At 34.1% G+C, this 27,980-nt stretch overlaps 1 pseudogene; it reads right to left on the bottom strand.

Moving 5' to 3' along the window:
* Positions 1 to 27,557, bottom strand: LOC149530589 (putative histidine kinase 2; annotated as a pseudogene).
* Between the last annotated feature and the right edge of the window lie 423 nt (positions 27,558 to 27,980).

The raw sequence follows: 27,980 nt of genomic DNA, 5'->3' as shown, positions 1-27,980 counted from the left end.
TCATTTTTTGAGTGCCTTTTTTTTATTGTATGCAATGCTCTCAATTTTTGCTCGTTGTGTTCCTTTTCCAGTAAGATCCTGCACAAGGTCCCAAATTGCATGCAAATGAGAGCCATGAATGGGGTTATGTAAAATCAAGTCACAAGGAACCAATCCTCTCTTCAAGTACTCCAATTCTACACTGGGAGTGTTTGCATTGGCTAGCCATACAACCTTATAGATAGGCATTTTGTTTTTTTAGATTCCTCAGTATCTGGACCATAATGATCTAGAGAGAGTTGCTTTACACCATAATCAAGTAATGTGTCACCTTGATGTCCTCCTAAGTCGGTATCATCCATTCAAGGATCACTCAATAGGCTCTTTGGAAAAATGAAGTTAGAAGTATCAGAAGCCCTCAAACTCTAGACAAGAACCTCTTGTTTGAGGTTTTCAAGTGTTGGGATAAAATCCCACCATTCATTTACCATCAAAACTTGTACACATCTGTGCTCTAGCCAATTCTTTATAATCAATTTGCTTGCCTCTCCATTCAATGCAAGAACTGCATAGACAGTTTCTTTGAGAGCAAGCCTTTGCAAATGGACATCAGAAGTGCTATCACTCATTGGAGATTTCCATCCTAGTTGCCAATCTTGAATTTCAGGTTTTTCACTTAAATCACTTCTAGCACACAAAGAAACTCCACCAAGAACATGTGTACCTGATGACCGATTTGCTCCATTCTTACTTTGATCTATAGTAACCTTGGCATTTTTGAAAAAGAGATTAAACCTAAAGCAAGTTCCTTTTTCCCCAAGTTCACCTTTGTCAACAATCTTGATATTTCCACCCATTAGATGCACCAAAGATTGAACAATACCAAGACCTAGACCAACACAACCATGATTTGCATAAGTTAATCCATCAATTTGGACAAAGTTCTCAAAAATAGACTTGTGTTTGTCCTTTGTAATACCCTTTCCTGTATCCTCTACCTCAAACTCAAACTCCATATAATTTGAGTCAGTTTGAACCTCAGAAGAGGCATGCAATTGTTTGTAAGCATTACTGGCCTGAATGACCCATTTGGGCACGCAACTCCAACATGCCTTGCAATGTTCAGCACTATGGTCCCCATTAACTGAGGGATTCCTATGGGTACCTTTCTTAACCCAAGCATAGAATATCACATGGCCTTTAGATGTAAACTTTACACTGTTGCTTAGTAAATTACATAGTATCTTCTTCAGTCGACTTGCATCACCTTCGACCCAAGATACTTTCTCTACAGACTCATCACACAAATCCAATACAACTTCTACACCTTTATCTAATGCCACAACAGAGAACATATCTACAACTTCTTCAAGGACTTGAACTATATTGAAATCTGTCTCACCAAGTTGCAATTTCTTGGCCTCAATTTTACTCACATCCAAGATAGTGTTTAATAAATCCAAACCTCTGGTCGGGCTCTAAAAATAGGTACACTGATTCTGTATTCCACATATTTTCAACCTACTGAATCTCATCTCATGATGAATTCCTGGTCAAAAGATATTGACCATCAAAGTTGCTTTCTCAGATTTATCTACAAGCAAACACCTCAGAAAGCAATAAACTGGGTTTGGATTCGGCTCAAAAAACTAGACAAATGAACACTTGGGAAGACGAAAAATGGGGCATTGATTCTTTGTCATGAGGATGATATGAATCTGCGATTTGGGCTCATGAAGAATCATGGGAAAATTTTTACAAGTGTCTGAAGTTGGCTACTTGGATTTGCAAGACAGGAAACAATGACAACATAACAATTTTTACAAATGGAATGACTCTGGAAAAGTGTGCAAATGGATTCGTCAAGATTTGAGAACTGACACACTTGGAGTATTTTTAGAGGACAATATAGGGGTATGATCCGTTTGATCTCACCAATCATGGATCTCAAGTTATTACATCTCGAACAGGGGTCCTGATAAATCTGCAAATGCTGACACCAATAAAACTTTAGAAAACTCGTTTGGAATCATGTTTGAAAACATATCAAACAGATTTGTCAAAAGATGAAACCTAACACATAACAAGTCTCTGACATATACAATTCAATGCAAAAATAAAATCAAGATTTTGGTCAATTGGGTCAAAGTTATAGCACGTCAAACAGGGCATCCCAGAATTAGGTGCAAAGTGCAAAAACATGAAAACAGTAACTGACCAACTTCGAGGGATTCAAAACCTAGTCAGACGAACTTGAAATGACTCAAAATTTGAAACATAGGTTCTTGGGTATGGACACTAGATAATCTCAAAGTGGCAAGTCATGACACATTTCTAGGTGCGATATATTCAATGGAAAACACAGTCTCCTGTCGCTATTTGACACTAGGGCAGAATTGCAAACTTGACAAATGCTTGAAACAAGACTTCATCAAATGACTTAGAAACTCAATTTAACTTCACAAAATGCTTAGGCATGCTGAATGAAAGGTGCTAGAAGCATTAAACACCTTAGGGGTCTCAAATGGACAGTTGGGTACAACCAGGCACATATGCATTTTAAAAGCATTTAAGGGCTTGATTTTTTTAATGGTTCTCAAAATTGACCATGCAATTTTTAGTCCCAACACTCCCAAAGTTGTTAAACTCTTCCTTTAAGGACCTAATGCTTTGATACCAATTGTTAGAAACAATAGTCAACCAAGATAACTAAGAGGGAGGGTGAATCAGTTTTCCAAAAATTAAAACATTTATCTTCATTAAATAAACTTAACCATTCAACCAAAGTAAACAAAAACCATAATAAGATGCATGTAGACAATTACACTAGATATGTTGACTAGGGAAACCCTTGATTAGAGGGAAAACCTCAGTGGGAATGATGCCCACAAGATGATGTACTAATATAAATATTCCTTGTTAGAGGATAGACCCTGTTAGGAGTCTATTACAACATTTAGTACAATAAGTCATTGTTAGGAGACTTTGAATCCCTATTAGAAGATTCCAAACTTGTTAGGAGTTGTGGTATATTGTATGCAAGAAGAGCCCACTACCCAAACATGCAATTTCAACTACAAGAAGAGCTCACTATTCAAACAAGTAATTTACTATTATCTTCTTCTTTCCTTTGTCCTTTCCTCTATCCTATCAACTAGACCAATCACTATTAGACCTTTAGACTAGGTCATGAACCTTGGATCCAAATACCAAACCTTGGATCACTTAGTAAAACCTCATCAACAAAATTTCCTTCACTTCCACACTCTCTGCTATTTATCATGAATTCACATTACATTCATTCAATACCATGATAAAGGAAATGTCCTTCCTTTATATCGAGTCCATAAAAAAATTCCCTAAGTTAGTTGTTAGTCCTTCTTAATTAATTATTATAGGACCACATTACAAACATGTTACACTTAGTGATAACATTAATCTTCCTCCTTGCAACTTGAATAACTTTCTGTACACGCAATATTATGATGAGAAAGCTTAGCCACATCATCCTCATCATGTCTTCTTCATTTCCTTAGCCTCAATCCTCAAGATATCAACTCTGTGAAGAGATATAAAAAGTTTACCAAAACATGGCTCTATAAACTCTATATCAGAATAGACATCACTAAAACTTACATAACTTCTTCTAGGCTTGTCCTTTCTACTTTCAATGTTAACTAAATATACCACATTCTTAGAAGTATCTCCCATAACCTCAAGTGGTTATAATGCTCAACTAGCCGTCCATTCCAACTTGATGTTTTTGCTATTCTTCTACTAGATACCACATAAAACTTTCTATGTTGACATTAAACATGCTATGTTGACATCAATGAAAAACTCAATCATGAATGTAACATATCATCATAGTAGTACTCCCCCATAGGAATATCATCAACATTCATGTTTCCAACCAATCTTCCAACACTCTTCCCAATCTTCCAATAACACCACCATCAAAAAGATCATAATACAAGGACTGGATAAGAACACAAGAAAAATATCACTCAATTGAAAATAAAATTCGTAGGACGGGTTCTATATGAATCCCAAAGAACAATAAAACTATACATCATGAACTCACTCAGCCAGCCTCAATCCATTAGGATGGATTCTACATGAATCCTTGTGATGCAACAAGACCAAAAATGATGAACTCTCTCAACCAACCTCAATCTAGGAGTATGGATTATAAACAACTCTTAGTGTCCATGAAATAACAGCAAGGGTCCAAAAGAAATAATAACACCAAGTATAAAATCACTCAACCAAACAAAAAGTGTGAAGCATGGATGTGGTATGCATCCCAATGAAAAAAGGTGAAATACTAATCTAACTAGCATCCCAATGGATGATCTAGGTCTATGACCAACATCATGCCAAAAAAACTCAAGAAAATAGGGTGGGACACAAAATGAGGAAAAAACCCCAAAACTCAAATTTTTTTAAAATAAAACCCATTTGGTCTTAGGGAAAAAAAGCCACAAAAATCCAATAAAATTTGGGTTTAGAGTTTTCTTGAAAAAAATGGCCAGCATAATGGTGCAAAACCCCAAATCCTCATCTTGGAAAATAGGAAAATGATCATACCTGTCCAACTGGGCAGAGCTAGCATACAAAAATGGAGGGAAACACTAGTTCTCAACCTCTTAACAAATGATAACAAAAAATAGAAGTAGAAATGGAGCCAAAACATTAAAATGACAGAGCCCTACCTCACAACCAAAAGGGCAAAAAAGGAATCCGAACCATAAAACAAAAATCTTGCAAAAGTAGCCAAAACTCATAGCAATCCAAAGTCTCCTCAAGCTGGATCCAATGAGATTGATCTCTCAATGATCCCATGACCATAGCTCCCACAATGAACAAAGCAATAAATCCTCATGAAGAGGATTTTGGGTTTTTCTCTCAAAATTTCTAATTCAAAAATGAGAAGTGAGGAATTAAACTCCTCTTTCAATACTCCACTTTGCAAGTGAATAATCAATTAGGGAAAATAACCAACCAACCAAGTTAAATCAAAAATCGACCCAAATGAAAATAGGGTATTCCTAGTAATAGGAATTCATCTATGGAAAAGCTACTAGAAATTAAATTCAATAAAATTTAAAGCCCAAAAACCCAAAATCATAGAAATTTCCTTAACAACTTTTGTGACAATGTGAAAATCTAAATGCACAGACACATTCATAGGTCTAGTCACATAATGAAAATGCATTTCGATTCAGTCAAACCATCGAAAGGTTTAATTTAAACATTTAAATAAGATACATTGACCATATAGGGATGGCATTAGTAAATATAAACAAATGAATCACTAACTCCATGCCACTGCCAAGTATATAAATCCTGCACACTAAAATACAAGATCAAGTGCAATTGTATATAATAACTTAGGAAAAGCAATAAATGCATTAAGTCACCTATTTCAACCATATATTTAGTTATACTAAAATAATCTATTTACATCACTCATGCTTGTATATAACATAATGAAGAAAGAATGAAGTAAATAACCATAACATTAAATCCATCACATAACATAATCAAAGATATGACCAAATACCAGATAACTAGATGTCATCATAAAATATACTATCATCTCAAAATGGAATCAACATGAAAATATGATCAACTACACAACATATTAGTATAGCATCTATGATACTAAAATTAAAATGTAATAGGGTAAATATCCACAACACACAACTAATGAATCCAACATGGACAATACATTTCTAATTATTTAAGAATTTAATAATGCTTGTTTAAATAACAAGAAAAGGAACTTTAAAACACATAAGTGAACATAGTCAATACATGACTAACCACTACTATAGGAATCTAGTCTAGTGTAGCAAGATAATAGTACATTGTGCACTCTATGCACACATTTCTGGGTAATCATGGAACAACACATAATACCACATCGATCTTGGTAACCACTAGCACAAACCTCAATGAACCATATAGCACATCATTGAAATGTCCCTTTTTTGATTTTTGTATGATATTTCCAACCTCTAATCAGATTTTCAAGATCAAACAACTAATATCACAAAGATCCACCAAATTTCTCAAGAAACCCCAAATCGGGTATGCCAAAAATTGTGCCAAAAGCTTCAGAGCTTCACCTATTATTAATAAATCTGGAAGTGGACTTTTTACAAAAATTTCAGCAACATAATATCCTACAAAATGAAATTTCCAGATCCGTATAGCCTTTACACAATAGTTCTCAAATGTAGGACAAAAACTATGCTCATCGGGCTCCCGAAATTAACACAAAAATGCTCGAAAACACCACAAAAACACTAATAATCTATCTCAGAAGTTCAATCACGTCCCAATACATATATTCAGATCTATTTTAAAACCTTAAATTCTGAAATACAACAGCAACCCAAACTGATATGAAATACTCACTGAAAACACCAAACTCATACAAAAAACACACCCGAAAACCCACAAATTTGCACTGTTCAGCACAAAGGCAAACTCTGTATGAGCATGCACATGGAATGGCTTCAAACTCCCATCCTTAGCCTTCTTGGAAACCTAAAAAATCCTATTCTTGGGTCTCCCTAGAAACTTGCAAACTCCCATTCTTGGGTCTCCTTCTCCACAGGTTTGGCAGCCTCTGAAGAATAACAAAGAATGGGCAAAAATCAACTTCTCGAATCTGCCCAAAATGCCTCCAAACCCCTTAAAATAGGGCATAACTGTAACTCACGTCCAAGAGAGGTTAATGAAACATATTTTAATAATAATTTTCATTTATTAGTCCAACGGTTTCCAAAGATTAACCCCCTTTTTTCGAAACTTCACTTTCTTGGGCCTGCCTGCCTTAGCAAAGATTATTATTTTTTAATTATTTGGAAAGGGGACATGACAAGTCCTCCCCTCCCAAAAATTGCTTGTCCTCAAGCAATGGCTGAACAATAAACCAATCAATCCACCTGGATCCCAAATGTAGTCATGAACTATACTACTACCAATTAACACAGCTCCTGCAATATCCTCTACAATATGACCAAGAGGAATCCATAATCAAACTGAGAATTATAGCTCAACCAAACTCCAAAATCACAACTTCCATAGTCAAAAACCCATTAGACACAAACTCTTAGAACATCAAAACCCAAGTAAAGTGGACTACCAACACAGTAAATACCATCAATGCATTCCACTGGCCTATACGGAATGTACAATCCAATTATGCAACAATGGTGAATGCTCCCAAATGAAACTGTACAAAGTATGGAGAATCCACACACTATACAATGCCTACAGTCAACACAACTCTGTAGATCACCGACCACTATCTCATAACCATAAATACCATGCACCCCTGATGGTGAAAAGCCATCACAAGATAAATAGCAAGAATTGGAACCCAAACCAAATTTTCCTGCCATCAACTCCTCAACACAAGGATCAAATGCTAACTGATGTACATACCTTGCAATATAATGTTGATAAAAAAAACCAACCTTAGTCAACAACTCACCATGAACAAGTGATACAACCCACTGTGACTGATCACCAGCTAAGTTAGGAGATGTCATAGCCAAAGGAGTAGAATCAATAACAACACCCGCTGAAGCATCACTCTGAAACTCCTGCTCTAAGTCATGTATTATCAAGCTGTCAACTGTAGAACCTATCACCATGTTATGCCCATCACAACCCTCATCCTGAGGTGTCAAACTATCCCATAATTGATGATAAGCACTAGGAACCAAAGTACATCTTTGTATCATCATCTCATCAACATGGTCATCAAAGGTAAATTGATGAGTGTACCTCATAGTGTAATGCCGATAGAATGCGCCAATCTCAGTCAGTGGCTCAGACTGTAATCTAGATGAAACTAACTGCAATTGATCATTAACCATGTTGGAACTAACTACTACCTCTGAAGATATCACCAAGGGAGTAGTATTACTAGCAGGAACCATGCCAACTACCGACTCACCAACATCACACATGATCTTTGATACATCTCTAGTCTCTGTGCCTTCAGTACTAGAGGCCACCACCCTATTAGGCATACAACAATCTGCTACAACACCCAACTCAACTAAACCTGACTCTAGTGGGAATGAACCTGATATGCCAATGTTAGTATCAAGGATGGATGCATCCCCATCTCCACTGTCTCTGACAATCTCGGCCATGGACATCCTCGGATCACCAAATACCATAGCTTGTGACTGTATAGAATTAGGTAAAGACTATAGTCACTCTAACTCCATGGTCACCTTAGCCAAATGAAACTGTGACTCCTTGAAAGCCAACTGTGTACTCTCAAGAATCTCAAAAGTCACCTCAAGCTGCTCAGTAAGCTCACTCACCTCATCTTCCTTGGCCAACAATGCATCATATGCTATACTGCCCCACTCCATAAGATAATCTCTGTCGGCCATAACTGCATATAATTCTATCTCAAAATCTGAATAGCCTCCCATAAAGAGTGGATCTCTGTCAAGGAAAGATAACTTCCTTCCTGCTCATCACTAGTAGGAGAACCCCATCCATAAACTGCTAACAACTGACGAGCAACATCAAAATGTTGGCAAGTGATAGCAATGTCTTGGTCACTAACTCTCAACTGATTAGACACATGATGGCACTGGCTTGATTGTCTCCTACAAACCTCCTCTAATGCATTGTCTAAAGGAGTATAATCAAAGTCACTAGTCTCTAGAGTATTACAATCCATATCCTGTGAATCAAATCTAAAGCTCATATCAACATACGGAGTATCAAAAACATTAGCACTACTGTCAAACTCCTCTGTACCCAAGGAAACTAAGTTTTTGAAACTGCCCACTACATCCTCTTGGATGTCATCAATGCCAATATGATCCTGGGACTCATCTGTACACACTGCCAAATATGAAAGATCATCAACACATTCCAGCAAGTATGGTCGACTGGATATATGAACAAAGCCCAACATCGGTGTATAAAAACTAATATCAACATCAGACAAGATACTGGCACAAGAAAAGACAACACCATGTAATCTGCTAATCAAATCCATGATAGCACCCAAACAAACACTGCTACCAAAAAGTGTTAAAGATCTCCAGTCAACTGAATCCCAAATGCCAATATAATAATCTCGAGTCCACATCCGTAAACTAGAATCAACTGGTAACTCAAGAAAACTCCTCACCTGAGTAATATGACCAATACCAACTAACTCCACATACCTATCATGATGAGATAATGAAGTCACAATACTATCTTTGTTCACCTTCAGCTGGCTGGACAAATCATGTGAAGTACTACCAGCCTCAACCTCATGTGGTGAAGCATCTAACTGTGCCTGGTACTCTTTCTCAGCAAAATCATGAATGCTCAATGTCTGCTCATCTCTACTAGGTATCTCACCATCCTGCACAACAACATCCTCATAATCATCATCTGAACCCACTACACTGTAGTCACTGCCTGTTGTAACTATACCATCCTGAATACCTGTGGCATCACCCTTTGATGACCTGTAAACAATTGTCTCAATTTGAGTATCAAGTTGACCATTACTATCAAGCTGTGTAATATCCTTTACCACCACCTCTTGTGGCAGAGTAGAATCTGAGACCTCTACCTGGCTATTAGCTAGTTTCTCAAACTCTTCATGCAAATTCTTGGTAATTGTGTCATCTACCCTATGAGAAAATCTGCCAAATAGAAATCCAATCAACTTATCCACCTTAGCTGGGTCGGACAACATGTCATTCATTATATGGTGGTGCTCAATCAACTGTTCAGACATGTCATGGCTTATTTTCATAAGTTTATCTCAAATGTCTAAATAACCATCCTTTCTATTGTTTTGACTCTGGATATCAATTGTCCAAGATCGTGTCCTCTGAGACTCTGTACTATACCTATCCATTCTGGATAAAGTAGAGTGTAACCCCAATAGGATATAACTTCTTCAAACACCAAGAAATAACATGCAAATGATTAGAAGTAGCATGCAACCATAGATTTTGACATGTAACTGATTAGAAGCAACATGCAACCACCAAATTCACCAAGAACTAACATGCAAATGATTAGAAGTAGCATGCAATCATAAATTTTTTCATGCATCTGATTAGAAGCAACATGCAATCATCAATTATGACATGCAAGATTTCGGTAGTTGTCAAAAATGCAAGATCTAGGTAGTTGTCAAAACTGACATGCAAGATCTGGGTAGTTGTCAAAACTGACATGCAAACTTCTACAACCACCAAATTCACCAAGAACTAACATGAAAATGATTAGAAGTAGCATGCAACCAAAATTTTGACATGCAGCTGATTAGAAGCAACATGCAACCATAAATTATGACATGCAAGATTTGGGTAGTTCTAAAAACTGAAATGCAAGATCTGGGTAGTTGTCAAAACTGATATGCAACTTCAACAAACCCTCAGGCTGGCAAGATCATGGCTCTGATACCACTGAAATGTCCCTTTTCTGATTTTTTTATGATATTTCCAACCTCTAATCAGATTTTTAGGATCAAACAAATAATATCACAAAGATCCACCAAATTTCTCAAGAAACCCCAAATCGGGTATGCCAAAAATTGTGCCAAAAGCTTCACAGCTTCACCTATTATTAATAAATTTGGAAGTAGAAATTTTTACAGAAATTTCAGCAGCATAACAGCCTAAAAAATGACATTTCTATATCCATATAGCCTTTACACAACAGTTCTCAAATGTAGGACAAAAACTATGCTCATCGGGCTCCTGAAATTAACACAAAAATGCCCGGAAACACCACAAAAACACTAATAATCTATCTCAGAAGTTTAATCACATCCCAATACATATATTAAGCTCTATTTTAAAACCTTAAATTCTAAAATACAGCAGCAACCCAAACTGATATGAAATACTCACTAAAAACACCAAACTCATACAAAAAACACACCCGAAAACTCACAAATCTGCACTGTTCAGCACAAAGGCAAACTCTGTATGAGCATGCACATAGAATGGATTCAAACTCCCATCCTTAGCCTTCTTGGAAACCTACAAAATCCTGTTCTTGGGTCTCCCTAGAAACCTATAAACTCCCGTTCTTGGGTCTCCTTCTCAACAGGTTTGGCAGCCTCTGAAGAATAACAAAGAATGAGCAAAAATCAAGTTCTCGAATCTGCCCAAAATGCCTCCAAACCCCTTAAAATAGGGAATAACTGTAACTAACATCCAAGAGAGGTTAATGAAACATATTTTAATAATAATTTTCATTTATTAGTCCAACGGTTTCCAAAGATTAACCCCCTTTTTCCAAAACTTCACTTTCTTGGGCCTGCCTGCCTTAGCAAAGATTATTATTTTTTAATTATTTGGAAAGGGGACATGACAATCATAATCTCATAAATTAGCCATAAGCATAATCAAAGAAATTGATACAGTAACATAAATCCAATCACCTCAAGGTTGTAGACCACTCATGGTCCCAATCACAATCTCTTCATGACGAAAGATCAACACATTTGCATCCATTAGGATGACTTACATAAGTCAAATGGGAGAGGCACCACATCATCCCCACCCTAGTTTTAGCTTCTGTTTGGAGGATTTCTAGGTTACCATATCTCATGTCAAAGTGTTATGGTATTGATTTCTTTATTTCTTTGTGTTCATGAATAGAAGTAGTTTACATAATTCAAAGAAGTAAGGCAGAAGTAATCCGAGTGATTAAGTTTAATTGGTTCTTGATTCACCTCCCCTCTTAGTTACCTACTTGTCATTACATCTCTAACATGATCTATAAATGAAATTGTTTTCCTATTAAATTCCTTATGCTCTTTGATCTCTTTCTATTGCACTTTTCACTTCTCTCTTTCGCATCTTAATAACAATAGCTAGATCTCTTCTTATTTCATAATATTGATTATCTTCCCTTGTGAGTTTCTATTTGTCTTCTCAACTTACATTTCTCTCATTTTTCAATGTATATGTTCTAGATCCTTTATGTTTTCCTATGATTATTTTTCCTCAAGTAATCCTAAACCTTCATTAAATTTTTTTTCCCTCTTTGTTTTCTTAAATATTTTACAAATCTCAATTATTAGATTCAAATGTCTTGACTTTCTTTCTTGTTTATGCATCCACAACTTAGACTAGTCAAAATTTATTACATGTGGCATCCAAATGTATTAAATAGACATGCCAACCTTTCTACATATCCCAAGGTAATACACATTTCTTTTCTTAATCTCCATTATTGGTTTCACATGATCCAATGAATTTATTCCTTGACCTCTTCACTTGCTAACCACATTTTACCATGCAATTACCACTTATTAATTATAGATCATTAATGCCACTATTGGATACAATTGATTAATTTTGTATTGTCTTTGATGTTACACAAATGTCATATAATTATTAGTTAGTGTATGTCAAGCTCACTCTGGCAGTGAAGACAGTTTTCTATGTCTACCGAGCATTCTTGTTTAGAAGGTAGTATCCACCAAGTTCAATCAAATGCTAAAGGAAAGTTTGTAGAAGATGAGTGTTAACTAAGCTCACTTGGTTAATAAAGGAAATGTTGGATCGAACTAGTGTTAACCGAGCTCACTTGGTTACCAAAGGAACTCTACAAATATGCAGTGTTAACCAAGTTCACTTGGTTAACATAGGAAGATTGTTTCTAAGTTAGTATCTACCAAGAAGGATCGACTAACAAAGGATTTTCTTGTTTTGGCATATTAAGTTTTGATTTATCCATTGGTTCTAGCCAAGTGAGGTGATGAATATTAGTTATTCTAAGTTGTATTTTAGCCGACTTGACAATATGAAAGATATAAGTATAAGGTCAAGCCATGGGTTAAAATGTGTGAAGTTGTAGTGAATGTATTCAAGATTTAATGATGGAAAGAGCAAGAAAATTAAATGGATCAGTAGAATATTCTTGTGGAGCTAAAAAGATATATTCAATTAGAAAGGATCAAGTATACAAACCAAAAGAGACATTTGCATCAAAAATTAGGTCATCTCATTGTTACTCTCTAATCATTGTAGCAGTGATATAAATCTCTTAACAAAGTTGGCTTAACAACTATTTGTAAATCCTCTAACAAGGTGGTAGTTCTATTGAATTGTCTAAAGACCTCTAACAAGGCCACTCCTAATAGGGTGATTAAATCCTCTAACAGGGTCACACCTAACATTGTGTTTGGTAACCTTTAATATGGTTGGCTCCTAATAGGGCTCACTTTAAAAGAGTGAAAATATTAACTAGTTGCAATTGGTGGTTTTTAAATTGGGTTTCCACATTAAGTCCTGGTGTCAAATGTCTTCATGCTATTTTTCTTTTATGTGTTTTCAACTAAGTGAAAGTAATGGTAATTATAGATAACATCTAAATATTTTCATGCTAAGTGCTTACCAAGCATATTTAGTACTTATTGAGTTACAACATTTTATGTGTGTTTGTCGAGCATTAGTAGTACTCAGTTTTATGAGTTTATTTTTTACTAACATCTAAGGGATCAAGGATATATTTTTGTGATTCACCCCTCCCCTCTCAGTTAATCCTCTTATATTTTCAAAAATTAGTATCAGAGCTTTTGGTTTTTGCAAAGAAGGTTTCAATGTCCTAAGCTAAAGATCAGGATATCTTATAGAAGAGAGATTCACAAGTTGAATAGAGACAATTTTGTAACATAGCAAGGACTTATGAGGTTGCATCTAGCAACCATTAGTTACTCAAGTCATAAGAATCTTGATGAAAAATACAAGACTCCCACTGGAACATTATTAGTTGAAGACATTGTTGAAAAGAAGAATCATAACATCATGATGATTGATATTGCATCTACTCTTAGTTATGCCGAATTTGGTGAAGCAAAAGGCTAAAAAATAGCTCATGAAATGTGGACCAAACTGAAAGACATTTATGGAGGAGATGAAAATGTAAGAAGAAATAAGGATGAAAGTCTTATAGGTCATTTTGATCAGATGAAAATGAGAGAAGATGAAAACATTACAAAATATGTAGAAAGAATCAAAGCAAGTTTGAGCACAATCAAAGCATTTGGAGGAGACATTGATGACAAAACAATTGTAAGAAAGGTACTTAGAACTCTCCCTATTTATGTAATTAGAGTTTCTAATATTTAAGAGATGAGATGTGAGCCAAATAATAAAATATCTTTGGATGCTCTAGTTGGAAGATTGATAGCTTTTGAGTTGGATAACTATGTTCCTAGTTCAAAAAGTATTGAGTATGCATTTGAAGCTAAACTCTCACTTAAGAAAAATAGCAAGAAATCAAAGAAAAATCAATTAGGAAGTGAAGAAGAATAAATATAAGAGAGCTTAGATAGTGATCTTGAAGTTGTCAAAGCCCTACTTGAAAGAAAGTATTCCAAAGGCAGAGGAAAGTACAAAGGTAAAGTTCCTTTGATATGTTTTTCTTGTGAAGAAGTTGGTCACATTGCTGCAAGGTGTCCAAACAAAGAAAAAAAAGATGAAAATAAAGGCAATAAGCACAAAGGAAAGAAGGATTTCAAGAACTACAAGGAAAAAGATAAGAAATCTTTTTTTATGGCTAAAGGTTCTGATAATAGTGAAGATGAAATGGTATATATTGCTGTAAAAGATGAATCTGACGATGAAGGAAATAAAATGACACTATATCTCATGTTAGAAAAAATGATAAATGGATTATTGATAGTGGTTGTTCACATCATATTATTGGAGATAAAACAAAATTTGAGCACATGGAATATTATGGTGGTGGTAATGTGAGATTTGGAAACAATGAACCTTGTAACATAAAAGAAAAAGGATGTATTTCTTTGACTAAAGAACTTATATGTGACAATGCTTATTGGGTTGAAGGATTAAAGCATATTCTACTAAGTGTGGCAAAATTGAATAACATTGGATCCAAGGTAGAATTCATGGATGGAAAGGCCAAACTACTAGATGGAAAAGGAAATCTGGTTGGATCTGGCAAACAAACAAAAGGTAATCTATTTTATCTTAATCTTAGTGAAAGTTTATGTTTTATTTATCAAGTAGAAGAAAGCTGGTTATGGCACAAAAGAATATATCATGTAAACTTTGACAATTTGGTTAAGATAAGAAAACATAGAAGAGTAAGAGGTATTCCTAGTTTGAAGAAACTTGATACGAGTCTATGAAAAAATTGCCAAATTGGTAAGATGGGAAAGACTAATTTCAAAAGCAAGAACTGTCAGTTAGAAGAAGTGTTAGAACTTGTGCATACGTACTTATGTGGACCTATTGGAATAGAGAGTTATAGTGGAGAATTTTTTTTCATTCTTTTTGAATTATTCTAGAATGATGACTTTAATGTATCTAAAAGAAAAATCAAAAGCTTTTAAAAAATTCAAGTGGTACTTGGGAAGAGTAGAAAAAGAAACTAGAAAGAGATTGAAATGTTTGAGATCAGATAGAGGTGGTGAATTCATTTCTAATGAATTCAATGATTTCTACATTGAAAGAGGAATTAAGAGACAAGTATCAACTAGTGGTACACCTTGGCACAATGGTATAGCTGAAAGAATGAATAGATCCATCATGGATTGTGCAAGAAAATTGATGATAGAAAAGAATGTTGCAATCAAATACTGGAAGGAAGCAATTAGCAATGTAGTTCACACCTTGAATAGAGTACAACTAAAGAAAGATTCAAATCAAATTCCTTATCAACTATGGTATGGATACAAACCTAATATACGTATTTGAAAGTATCTAGTAGAAAATTTATATCTTAAAAGAATCTAGAGAAGGAAAATTTGATGTCAAAGGTGATGAAGGCATATTTCTAGGATACTCATGTAGAAGTAAAGCATACAAATATTTGAAATTGTCTACTCATAAAATCATAGAAAGTGCACATGTGAGAATTGATGAGTTTGTAGAAAAGAGTGAAGAAGAAAGAAAGAAAGAGCAAAAAGATTACAGAAGATTTTTTTATTATGAACCTGATACCCTTCCAATTCTATCTAGAAGAAAGGAGGCTTCACCTCTTGAGCCCCCAAGATATCTAATAGTACTGAGTTGTAAACAGTGCAAACCAAGTCTAAAGGACTTGAGTCATAGGTAGTGGGAACCAAGCTTGATACTAAAGTTCATGATGAAATTAGTGAAACTCATTCTAAATCCAAAGAACCTATGTTAGCAAGATATGTCAGAAGTCATCATGCACCTGATCAGATCATTAGAGACAAATCTGATGGAACAAAGACATGAAACAAATTGAAAGGTACATGTTTACTTGCTCAATTTGAACCAATAAATATTAAATTTGAATTGGATAATGAAAGTTGGGTTGAAACAATGAATGAAGAAATAGAGAAGAACAAAACCTAGACTCTTGTTCCTAGACCCAAGAATAAGAATGTAAATGGCACAAAGTGGGTGTTTAGAAATAAGCTGAATGAAGATCAAAAAGTTTTTAGAAACAAAGTAAGTTTGGTATGTTAAGGATATTCTTAAGAAGAAGGTATTGATTAGGGTGAAACTTTTGCTCCTATTGTAAGATTAGAAGGTGTTAGAACTCTACTAGCATATGCAACATATAGAGGATTTAAAGTGTATCAAATGGATGTTAAATCTGTATTCTTGAATAGAATTTTTGATGAGGAAGTCTACATTGAACAACCAGAAGGTTTTGTAGATCCTAGCAAAAGAGACATGGTTTTCAAATTACACAAGGCATTATATGGTCTCTAGCAAGCTCCTAGATCTTGGTATGAAAGATTTCATAATTACTTGATATATATTTGTTTTCAAAGAACAAATGATAATAGTAGCCTGCATATCAAAGAAGAACTAGACAAGAAAATTGTGTTAGCATAAATATTTGTTGATGACACCTTATTCATAGGAAATGATAACTTGTGCAAAGCATTTTTAGAAGAATTGAGTAAAGAATTTGAGATGTCTATTTTTGGTGAGATAAGATTCCTTGTTGGATTATAGATTCAGTAGAAAAAAAGTGGTATATACATTACTAAATCTAAGTACATCAAGGAAATACTAAAGAAATTTGGAATGGAAGATTCAAGACCAATTGGAACCCCTATGTCTACTAGACATAAGCTTTCCAAAAATGATGATTCAAAAGAGCTAGATTAGACCGCATATAGATTAATGATTGGAAAATTGTAGTATGTGGTGCATATAGGGCCTAATATTGCACTAGTAGTTGGTATGGTGGCAAGATTCCCAACAAACCCTAGAGAAAATCATATGATGGCAATCAAGAAAATCATGAGATATCTAAAAGGTACTGAAGACTATGGCTTATGGTACAAACATGGAGGCAATTTGAACTTAAAGGGATTCACTGATGCTGATTGGGCAAGAAGTCTAGATTATAGAAAAAGCACCAGTGGTGAAGTATTCTTTCTTGGTAAAAGACTAGTGTCTTGGACAAGCAATCTAAACAAAATTATATCTCTCAATCCACAACAAAGGTAGAATATGTGGCAACAATAGTTAATTGTTCTAATATTGTTTGGTTTAAACAATAGTTGGAAGGAATGAAGATACAGATCAAGGATCCAATAGTCATATATTGCGATAAAACTAGTGCAATCAATAAATCAAAGAATCCATTGATGCATACCAAAACAAAGCATATTTCTATAAAATATCACTTCTTAAGAGAATTGGTGCAAGATAAAGAAGTTAGATTGGAATATGTGAACACAAAAGAACATATTGTAGACATATTCATTAATCCATTACCTAAGGATGTATTTTTGTATCTAAGAGGAAAGCTAGGGGTCATTCCCCTATCCAAATCTCACTAAATGAAGTTTAGTGATACATCAACCAGAGCATGTTGAAGATCAATCAATTGGTGAGGAATTGACAAGGGCATATTGCAAATGAATCAATACTTAAGGTACATTGATATTAAAAGAGTTGTTGTCTTTGGCATATGTTATCAAAGAGGGAGAAGTTTACTGTCATACCTCATAGAAATTTGAATTATAATGAAGGGGAAGTTTTTTGTAAGAGGGAGAAGTTTTCTATTAGAAGAAGTTGTTATAGACAAAAGTTTTAGAAGAGAGGGAGAAATTGAAGGCAGAAATAGTTCATGCTGATAGAGAAGTTCTCATGGATGTGAATTAGAATGAAACTAACGATATGTTCCTTTATTCTTGTTCCAAAAAAATAAAAAATCATTGTGTTATGACATGTTGTGTTGCCATCAATGCCAAAGAAGGAGATTGTTGGATACAATTGATTAATTGTGTATTGTCTTTGATGTTACAAAAATGTCATATCATTATCAATCAATGTATGCTAAGCTCACTTAGGTAGTGAAGATAGTTTTCTATGTCTACCAAATGTTCCTATTTAGAAGGTAGTATCTACTGAGTTCACTTGAGTGCCAAGGGAAAGTTTTTAGTAGATGAGTGTTAACCAAGCTCACTCGGTTAATAAAGGAAATGTTGGATGGAACTAGTGTTAACCAAGCTCACTCAATTATGAAAGGAACTCTGCATATATGCACTATTAACCGAGTTCACTTGGTTAACATAGGAAAATTGTTTCTAAGTTAGTATCTACTGAGTAAGGTCAGCTAACAAAGGATTTTCTTTTTTTGGTATATTAAGTTTAATTGATTTATCTATTGGTTCTATCCAACTAAGATAATGAATATTAGTTATTCTAAGTTGTATTTTAGCATACTTAACAATATGAAAGATATAAGCATAAGGTCAAGTTGTGGGTTAAAATGTGTGAAGTACTAGTGAATGTATTGAAGATTTAATGATGGAAAGAGGAAGAAAATTAAAAGGATAAGTAGAATATCCTTGTGGAGATAAAAAGATATATTCAATTAGAAAGTTTCAAGTATACAAGCTAGAAAAAAGATCTGTAATTAGAAATTTAGTTGCATCAGAAATCAAGTCATCTCATTTTTACTCTCTAACCATTGTAGTAGTGATCTAAATCTCTTAATAGAGTTGTCTTAACAGTTATTTGTAAATCCTCTAATAAGGTGGTTGTTCTATTGAGTTGTTTAAAGACCTCTAGCAAGGCCACTCCTAATAGGGTGATTAAATCCTCTAATAGGGTCATACCTAACAATGTGTTTTGTAACCTTTAATAGGGTTGGCTACTAACATGGCTCACTCAGAAGAGTGAAAACAATAACTAGTTGCAATTGGTGGTTTTTTCCAAATTGGGTTTCCACATTAAATCCTAGTGTCAAATGTGTTCTTGCTATTTTTCTTTTATGTGTTTGCAACTAAGTTAAAGTAATGGTAATTAAAGATAACATCTAAAGATTTTCATGTTAAGTGCTTACTGAGCATATTTAGTATTTATCGAGTTACAACATTTTATGTGTGTTTGTCAAGCATCAGTAGTACTCAATTTTTAGAGTTTATTTTGTACTGACATCTAAGGGATTTGAGATTTATTTTTTGTGGTAACTGATTCACCCTTCCCCTCTTAGTTACTCCTCTTATATTTCCAATAGCCATTATTTATGATAAGAGTTTGCATGAGGTTTGCTAACCTATTGTACACATAGTTCTCACTGATCAAAGGTATACTATGATTTTTATCAATGACAACCATTTCAAAGTCATATTGCTTCCAATAGTCTCAAAAATTTCCTCAATTTCTTAATACCAAAAATATCCTCATTTGGCATCGATCACAATAAAAAATACTTCTTAACTCCAAATATTTGAGATCACTCATCTACTTCCACTTAGATCATGACTCCTTAGCTTTCATATCTCTTTGGCATTTTGTCTTCTCCTAGTCATCTTTGAGCCTTTCATCTTCTCCTTTAATCTTTTTTCTTTTATCTTTCTCCTTGGATTTTTGTATTCTCCAAGATATCTTATCTTTTCATTTTTCCCTATTCTGTGGAAAAATGGAAGTGCTTTAATAGGATGTAGGCCTCTACTTTTGAGAACCAAAACATTTAAAGATATATGTGTAGGAAAAGAGATGATCCCCAAATATGATTCCTCTTTGAATCCAAATTAGATTAGCAAGGCCCAAAAGCTAAAGGGATGTTAATAATAAATTTGGATCAAGGAAAGGAATCCAATATGAGGAACCTATTGAAAATAATTGATCAATTGTATATTTTCTTTGATGTTACACAAAATGTCATATCTTTACTAATTAGTGTATGTCGAGCTCACTTGGGTGACGAAGATAGTTTCTTGTGTCTATTGAGAAATCAAGTGTTTGATAAGTTTAGAAGATAGTGTCTACTGAGTTCACTCAGGTGTTGAAGAGAAGTTCACAAAAGTTGAGTGTTAACTGAGCTCACTCAGGTAACAAAGGAAAGTTGAATGGAACCAATTTTAACTGAGATTAGTCAGTTACCAAAGGAATTTTGCAAAGACATAGTGTTAACCAAGTTCACTTGGTTAACATGTGAAAATAATTCTAGTGTTAATGTCTACTAAGAAGGGTTGACTAGAAAAGGATATTCTTGTTTTGGCATATTGAGTTTAATGGATTTGTTTTTGGTTCTAGAAGATTGAGGAGATGAATATTAATTATTCTAATTTGTATTCAATCCAACTTGAAAATGTTAATGATATAAGTATAAGGTCAAGTTGAGGATTGAATGTGTGAGAAAGTGTAGAAGAGAAGAAGATTCTTAGAGGAAGTGAATTGGAAGGATAAAAAAAATATCCTTTTTGGGTGCAAGAGATTAATCTGATCATAAAGGATCAAGTATTCGAGCCAGAATTGAGATCTAAAATCAGAAATATAGTTGCATCAACAATGAGGTCATATCATTGTTATTCTCTAACCATTATAGTAGTGTATCAAATCTCTTAATTGAGTTGGCTTAATGACTATTTTCCAAATCCTCTAACAAGTTGATATTTTCTAGATTGAAGTGTCTAAATACCTCTAACAAGGCCCCTCCTAACAGGGTGATTAAATCCTTTAACAAGGTCACACATAATAGTTTATTTTGTAACCTTAAATATGGTTGGCTCCTAATAGGTCTCACTTCAAAAGAGTGAAAACTAATATAGTTGCAATTGGTAGTTTTTCTCAAATTGGGTTTCCATGTTAAATCTTAGTGTCACTTGTGTTCATGCTATTTATTTTATGTGTATGTAACTAAGTTAATTAAGGTTAATCATAGTTAATATCTTAAGATCTGCATGTTCAATATTTTTTGAGTAAGAGTTTATATTATAGTGCTTGCCTAGTTACAACATATTATTAGTGTTAATCGAGTGCCTATGTGTTAACTGAGTAACAATAGTTTCAACAGAGTTTATGTTTTGTATTGACATCTAAGGGATCTCAGATTTAATTTTTTGATAAATGATTCACCCCTCCCCTCTTAGTTACTCCTATTATATTTCCAATAATTGGTATTAGAGATTTTGGTGCTTGTAGAGAAAGATTCAAGGACCTAAGATAAAGATCAGGATGCCTTACAGGAGAGAGATTCCCAAGTTGAAAAAAGATAACTTTGAGGCATGGAAGGAACAAATGAAGCTACATCTAGCAAACATTAGTGAATCAACTCTAAAAAACTTGAATGCTCAGTATAAGGATCCTACTAGAACAATGACTATGGATGATATTTCTAAAAAGAAGAATCATAAAATCATGATGATTGACATTGCATCAACCCTTAACTGTGCTGAATTTGATGAGGTCAAAGGGTGTGCTACTGCTCATGAGATGTGGATAAAGATAAAGGATATCTATGGAGGTGATGATAATGTGAGAAGAGACAAGGAAGAAATATTTACAGGTCATTTTTATCAGATGAAGATGAGAAAGGATTAAAAAATTGCAAAAAATGTTGAGAGAATAAAAGCTAGTGTCAGTGGAATCAAAGCCTCTGGAGGGAAAATTGATCATGTGATAGTGGTAAGCAAGGTACTAAGAACCCTTCTTCCTATTTATGCAATTAGAGTGTCGAATATTCAAGAGATGAGATGTGATCCAAGTAATAAGATAAACTTGGATGCTCTAGTGGGAAGATTGACAACATTTGAGCTAGATAACTATGATAATTTCCTTGTTCTAATAATTTTGAGTTTGCATTTGAAGTCAAGTTGTCACTTAAGAAGAAAGCTGTAAAGTCTAAAGGTAAAAAATCTAAAATCAAAGAGGAAGAAATTTATGATAGTGATCTTGAAGCCTTTGAAGCACTGCTTGCAAGGAGGTATCCCAAAAACAAAGGAAAGTACAAAGGTAAAATTTCTCTAATCTATTTTTCTTGTGAAGAAGTTGGTCACATCGCTACAAGGTGTCCAAATAAAGAAGAAAAAGATGAAAAGAAGAACACCAAGTATAAAGGCAAGAAGGACTTTATAAGCTACAAATACTACAAGGACAAATGTAATAAGTCTTGTTTCATGGCTAAAGATTTAGATAGTAGTGATGATGATGAAATGGTCTATATTACTGTAAAAGATGAATTTGATAATGAAGAAGATAAAATGAAACTCATCTTTCATGTTAGCAAAAATAATACATGAATTATTGATAGTGGTTGTTCTCATCATATGACTGGTGATAAGACACAATTTGACCATATGGAACACTATAATGGTGGAAGTATAAGATGTGGAAACAATGGACCATGTTTCATAAAAAGAAAAGGTTGTATTTCTCTAACCAATGAACTCAGATGTGAGAATGCTTATTGGGTTGAAGGATTGAAACATAATCTACTGAGTATGGAACAATTGAATAACAATGGATTCAAGGTAGAATTATGAATGGGAAGGCCAAGCTGCTAGATGGAAAAGGAAATCTAGTTGGGTCTAGTAACCAAACAAAAGGTAACTTATTCTACCTAGATCTTAGTAAAAGTTCATGTTTCATTGCTGAAGTAGAAGAAAGATAGTTATGGCATAAAAGGTTATGTCATGTGAAATTTGATAACTTGATCAAGATAAGAAAAAACAAAAAAGTAAGAGATATTCCTAGTCTATGAAAACCTAATATGGGCCTATGCAAGAATTGTCAAATTGGTAAAATGGGAAAGACAAGTTTCAAGAGCAAGAAGTATCATTCTGAAGAAGTCTTGGAGCTTGTTGATACAAACCTTTGTGGACCTATTGGCATTGAGAGCTATAGTGGATATAAGTAATTTATCTTTTTTTTTTATGATTACTCTAGAATGATGACAATAATGTATCTAAAAGATAAATCTAAATCATTTCAAAAGTTCAAGTGGTATCTGACAAGAGTAGAGAAGGAAACGAGAAAGAAGCTGAAACATTTGAGATTAGATAGAGGAGGTGAATTAATTTCTAATGAATTTAATGAATTTTGCATTGAAAGAGGAATCAAAAGGCAAGTATAGACCCTTGGTACACCTCAACAGAATGGTATAGTAGAAAGAAGGAATAGATCAATCATGGATTGTGCAAGAACCTTGATGATAGAAAATAATGTTGTAATCAAATACTAGAAGGAAGCAATTAGTACACCAGTTCATACCTTGAAAAAAGTACAGTTGAAGAAAGACTCAAACAAAACTCCTGATGAAAAATGGTATGGCTACAAACCTAATGTAAGTTACTTGAATGTATTTGGTAGCAAAAGTTATATTTTGAAGGAGACTAGGAAAGGTACATTTGATGTCAAAAGTGATTAAGGCATATTCCTAGGATACTCTAGTAGAAGTAAAACATAAAAATATTTGAATCTAACTTCTCATAAGATCATAGAAAGTGCACATGTGAAGATTGATGAGTTTTCATAAAGAGTGAAGTAGAGAGCAACAAAGAACTTGAAGATTATAGAAAGTTTATTTACTTTGAACTTGATACATTGCCTAATCTAATTGGAAGTTAGTAGACTTCACCTCTCGAGTCCCCAAAATCTCTAGAAGCATCCAAGTTGCAACCAATGCAACACAAGTCATAGTCTTGTTAGTGAAAAGATTTTCCTCCAAGAAAATACATGCAAATTAACTCTAAATGCCCAAGTAGGAAGACTAATCAGCAATAACAATTGGATCACTTCACTATTGAAGAGTGTAAGTGCCCTTTGAATTTATCTGGGAACAGCTCCTCATGTATGATTTGCAATGAATTTGAATATGGATTCTTTTAACTAGTAAGAATGAAAAGATTACAAACATCTACCCGTATACACAAAGTAGATGTGGAAACTAAGAAATTGAAAAGAAAAGAACAACAAAGAACAACAGATGATACAAAGTTCATTTGCCAAATTGCTACATTACAAAGCAGACGAAAATAAGGAAAATATTCTCTTGAGAAAGTGAACAAATGAAACTTCAAATATATCTTGCAATTAAATATATATAAGAAAAAGTGACATTAAAGCACATTTTAGAGAAAACTAAAAGTGATGCGAAAATCACGATCAGTGGAAAGAGGACTGCTCAAACTCCAGATTTTGATATACAGTCAACTTCCAAGTCTCCCTTCCCTAAATCATAAAAGATACAAAGACCTTATTACACATTTGCAATTAAAGTAACCATTAAAGAAAGATATAACTCCTTCTCTGTAATACATAAACAAATCAAAATTCTCCTATTTCTAACATGTAGTTCAAAAAAAGGAAAATGAACACTTGTTCTTTTACACCATACCCAATAGCTTTCACATATTGACGGAGAGCTTCCTTTGTATTCAATCTGTGTTTATATCCATTATTTTTTAATTTGCATGTTTGAGCTTCAACTCCATGTCACAAAATGTGGATGATGTGAGGAATGATCAAATTTTTCAACCAAACTCAATAATCTTCATGGCCAACAAAAGTGGCCTTCTCTTTGATTGGCAACATTTTGTCAAATGGTTCATGCATGGCTCCAATAGTAATCTAGTTCCTCTCATCCTTTTGTCATCTTCTCTTTTAAATCTACAAATGTGTAGAATTCTCAATGTTCACGTCGAAGTTCCACATGATGTTCTTTACAATGAATAATTTTCTTTTTTGCAGTGGCATATACGTTTTATCATGCAATTGCATGGGCTGCCACAACTTCAAATAACTGAGCATTTCCATACTAAGCTCGATACCAACCCCAATTGCATCAAATGCAAGCTCTTTAGTATTGTAATGGTAATTGTTAATGCCAAGTCTTTGTGCATCAAAATGTATGTATTAGATCTTATGACACTATGAAATTTGCAACACGTGTTTGGCATTGGGGTTATACTTTTCATGTTCTTGCAATTTATACTTGCGTGTTTATGATCTTGCTGCCATTAATCTTCCCTTTAGTATAAGTTAATTTAGGTAGGTGTCTCATGTAGAATATATTCTTCTTTGAAGTTTCTTATGCATGGAATCACAACAATAAACTTGCAGCTTCCTATGGAACCTTCTATTCACATTTTATCCACTGCAAGCCCTCATTTCTATGAAAAGGAAACTGCTTAACCTCCTTCTTTTATCACAAAATCTCCCTATCAAATTTTCTTGAGTTGAGGAAGAATATTTGAAACACATAGTCATCGGGCTCATACCAATGCTTACCCCGAACTATAAAAATTAAACTCATATTCATCCAACTAGTGTAGATCACATATGTATTGGAACATATACACATTTTCCTTAATGAGTTCAGCTATGCTATGAGATATATGCATATAAAATGTACAAATAGTCACCAATAAGTTTCTCAATCTGTCAGATTGATGGCTTCTACATGCTCCATGATGTATTGGGTTCAACAAAATGTCTTGAACTAGGCTAGCATCATCCTTTTATAATGAAAAATGTAAATAATTTTTAGACATCCTTGAGTCAATATTTAAAGATGTGCTTTGGTCCATCTTCAAGATTTAGCATAATCACTATGTTTCTCTTCCTCATTCAATTCTGTCTCATAACTTTGTGACATGCCATAGGCTTGTATTTGAAAACTATCCATTGGGGATTCAAATATAGAGCAAGGAAGTCTCAAGACCAAAGTATGAATTACTAAACCTGAGGTTCCCACAATAATCTTGCACATTTTGTGCATCATCTTCTAGACACATCTGTGTTGTTATATAGAACCATTGATTTTACTTGAAATGTAGAAAGAACCCTTGAAACTACTGAACTGATAGCATTGAACTTAGATTATGAACTGAGATAGGATTCTAAACCTTTCCGAATCAGCATGTCAAACCACTTTGAACTACTTTGAACCTTGGTTCAAAGAGGTTCAAGATCTTAGATTTTAAATTTTAAATACTGGGTCCATATTGGTACTAATAGGGGCTCTAACTGTGGGATTGATTTTGATGGAAAAGTAGAGAACTCTAACAATCTCTGGCAAAAGACAAGTGCCTTATACATTGGGAAAATAGAGTTACCAAGAAGAGAAAACTAAGAGCTACTTGCAGAGAGGGCAAAGGGGAGTAGGGAAAAGCCAACTAACCAAACAACTAAACTACCAGCAAGTAGAAGCTTGCACATTATTCAAATTACCACTATGCACACCCAAAAACATATTTACAACATTTACAAAGGTAGGAAGAGAACCTACCATAAAGCTAGAGAGAGAAAAGAATTACGTGAAACCATTTATCGACTGGGAGAAGTAGGAGCCTTTCCTTAACAGAAAACCATGTCTTAATAAAGTAGCTCCATACCATTTCTTAATGATGACTCTTTAATTGTTAGTCTTCAAATTTAAAGTTCACATGCATATGCTGGTCCAACACTCCTTTTTGAACAACCATAACTTGTCATAGCACTCTTCTTTACTCGAGAGCTAATCTTTTACATCCATAGGGTTAGATTTCATTCAAGCTGAAAAAAACACAATGTAGACACCTCACCAAAAGATGATGTACCATACTCAAAAATGTTATCATCAAGATTCAATTCTTGTACATGGTATTTGATGTCATGGTCAATTTGAATCCATAGAGATGCCTCATCCAACATGGGATCAACTTTTAATAATGTGTTTTCTTCATCTCTTTCAAGAACCAAAATGTCATCAAACATGTCACACATTCCATCTTTTTCTCTTTTCAAAATTCTATCACATGTTTCAAAATTACTTCCATGATTCAAATAAGCAAAATAATGTATAGATAAATGAAAAGAAAAATTATTAATGAATGCTTCATTCTCAATCTGATTTGAATGAATACCTAATTCATCATGAAAGGAATGATCTAGCTTGAGTGATGATAGGAATGTGTCTATGATTTCTTCTTCCTCATTAAGAAGAGTGTCTCTCAATATACCAACTGAAACGTCACTAGGTTGAAAGCTAACTTTATACCTCTTTTCTTCAAGAAGAAAATCAACACAAGGAGTTTCATCCAAAGGAATTCTTACCTCATCTTTATGAAGAATTGGATCATCATCAAATGGGATGACTTGAGAGAGGTCTTCTAGCCAAAGAGATAACAATAATTCATCAATGATTTCTTCCTCTTGATCAAGGAATGTGCTTCTCCATTCTTTAGCTGGGTTATCTACAGGCTGAGAGATAACTTTAGCATATCTTTCTTCAATCTGATTTCCAACATGAGAAGAAAACTTTTCTACACGAACTTTCACCTTGTCATAATTACATATTTTATCCTCAAAACAATTAGATCTTTCCATGGGCTGATTATAGACTTTCAAAAATAAGGAATCATCTTCATTTTTCACATAAGTGGAAAGTTCACAAAGATGCTCCAAAGAAGGATTACTATCATCATTTGGTGAAAGGTTGGAATTCTAGCAACAAGTTGTCCTCCTTTCCTGAGATGAATCATTAATTTCATTAAAACTATTTACTATGTGGCTTTAGACAAACCCACGAGCATTCTATTTCTCCCAAGATAGTCGAGCTTATACACTTGAAATTTCAAGCTTAAGGGTTGTTCTTTTACACCATACCCGCCGACTTTCACATATTGATGGAGAGCTTCCTTTGTATTCAACATATGTTCATATCCATAATCTGTTAATTTTCATGTTTGAGCTTCAACTCCATGTCACAAAATCTGGATGATGTGAGGAATGATTAGATTTTTCAACCAA

This window comes from Cupressus sempervirens, chromosome 11, assembly GCF_028749045.1.
Source record: "Cupressus sempervirens isolate cs-2001-9-10 chromosome 11, ASM2874904v1, whole genome shotgun sequence".
NCBI lineage: Eukaryota > Viridiplantae > Streptophyta > Pinopsida > Cupressales > Cupressaceae > Cupressus > Cupressus sempervirens.
This window is presented reverse-complemented; position numbering and strand designations above follow the sequence as displayed.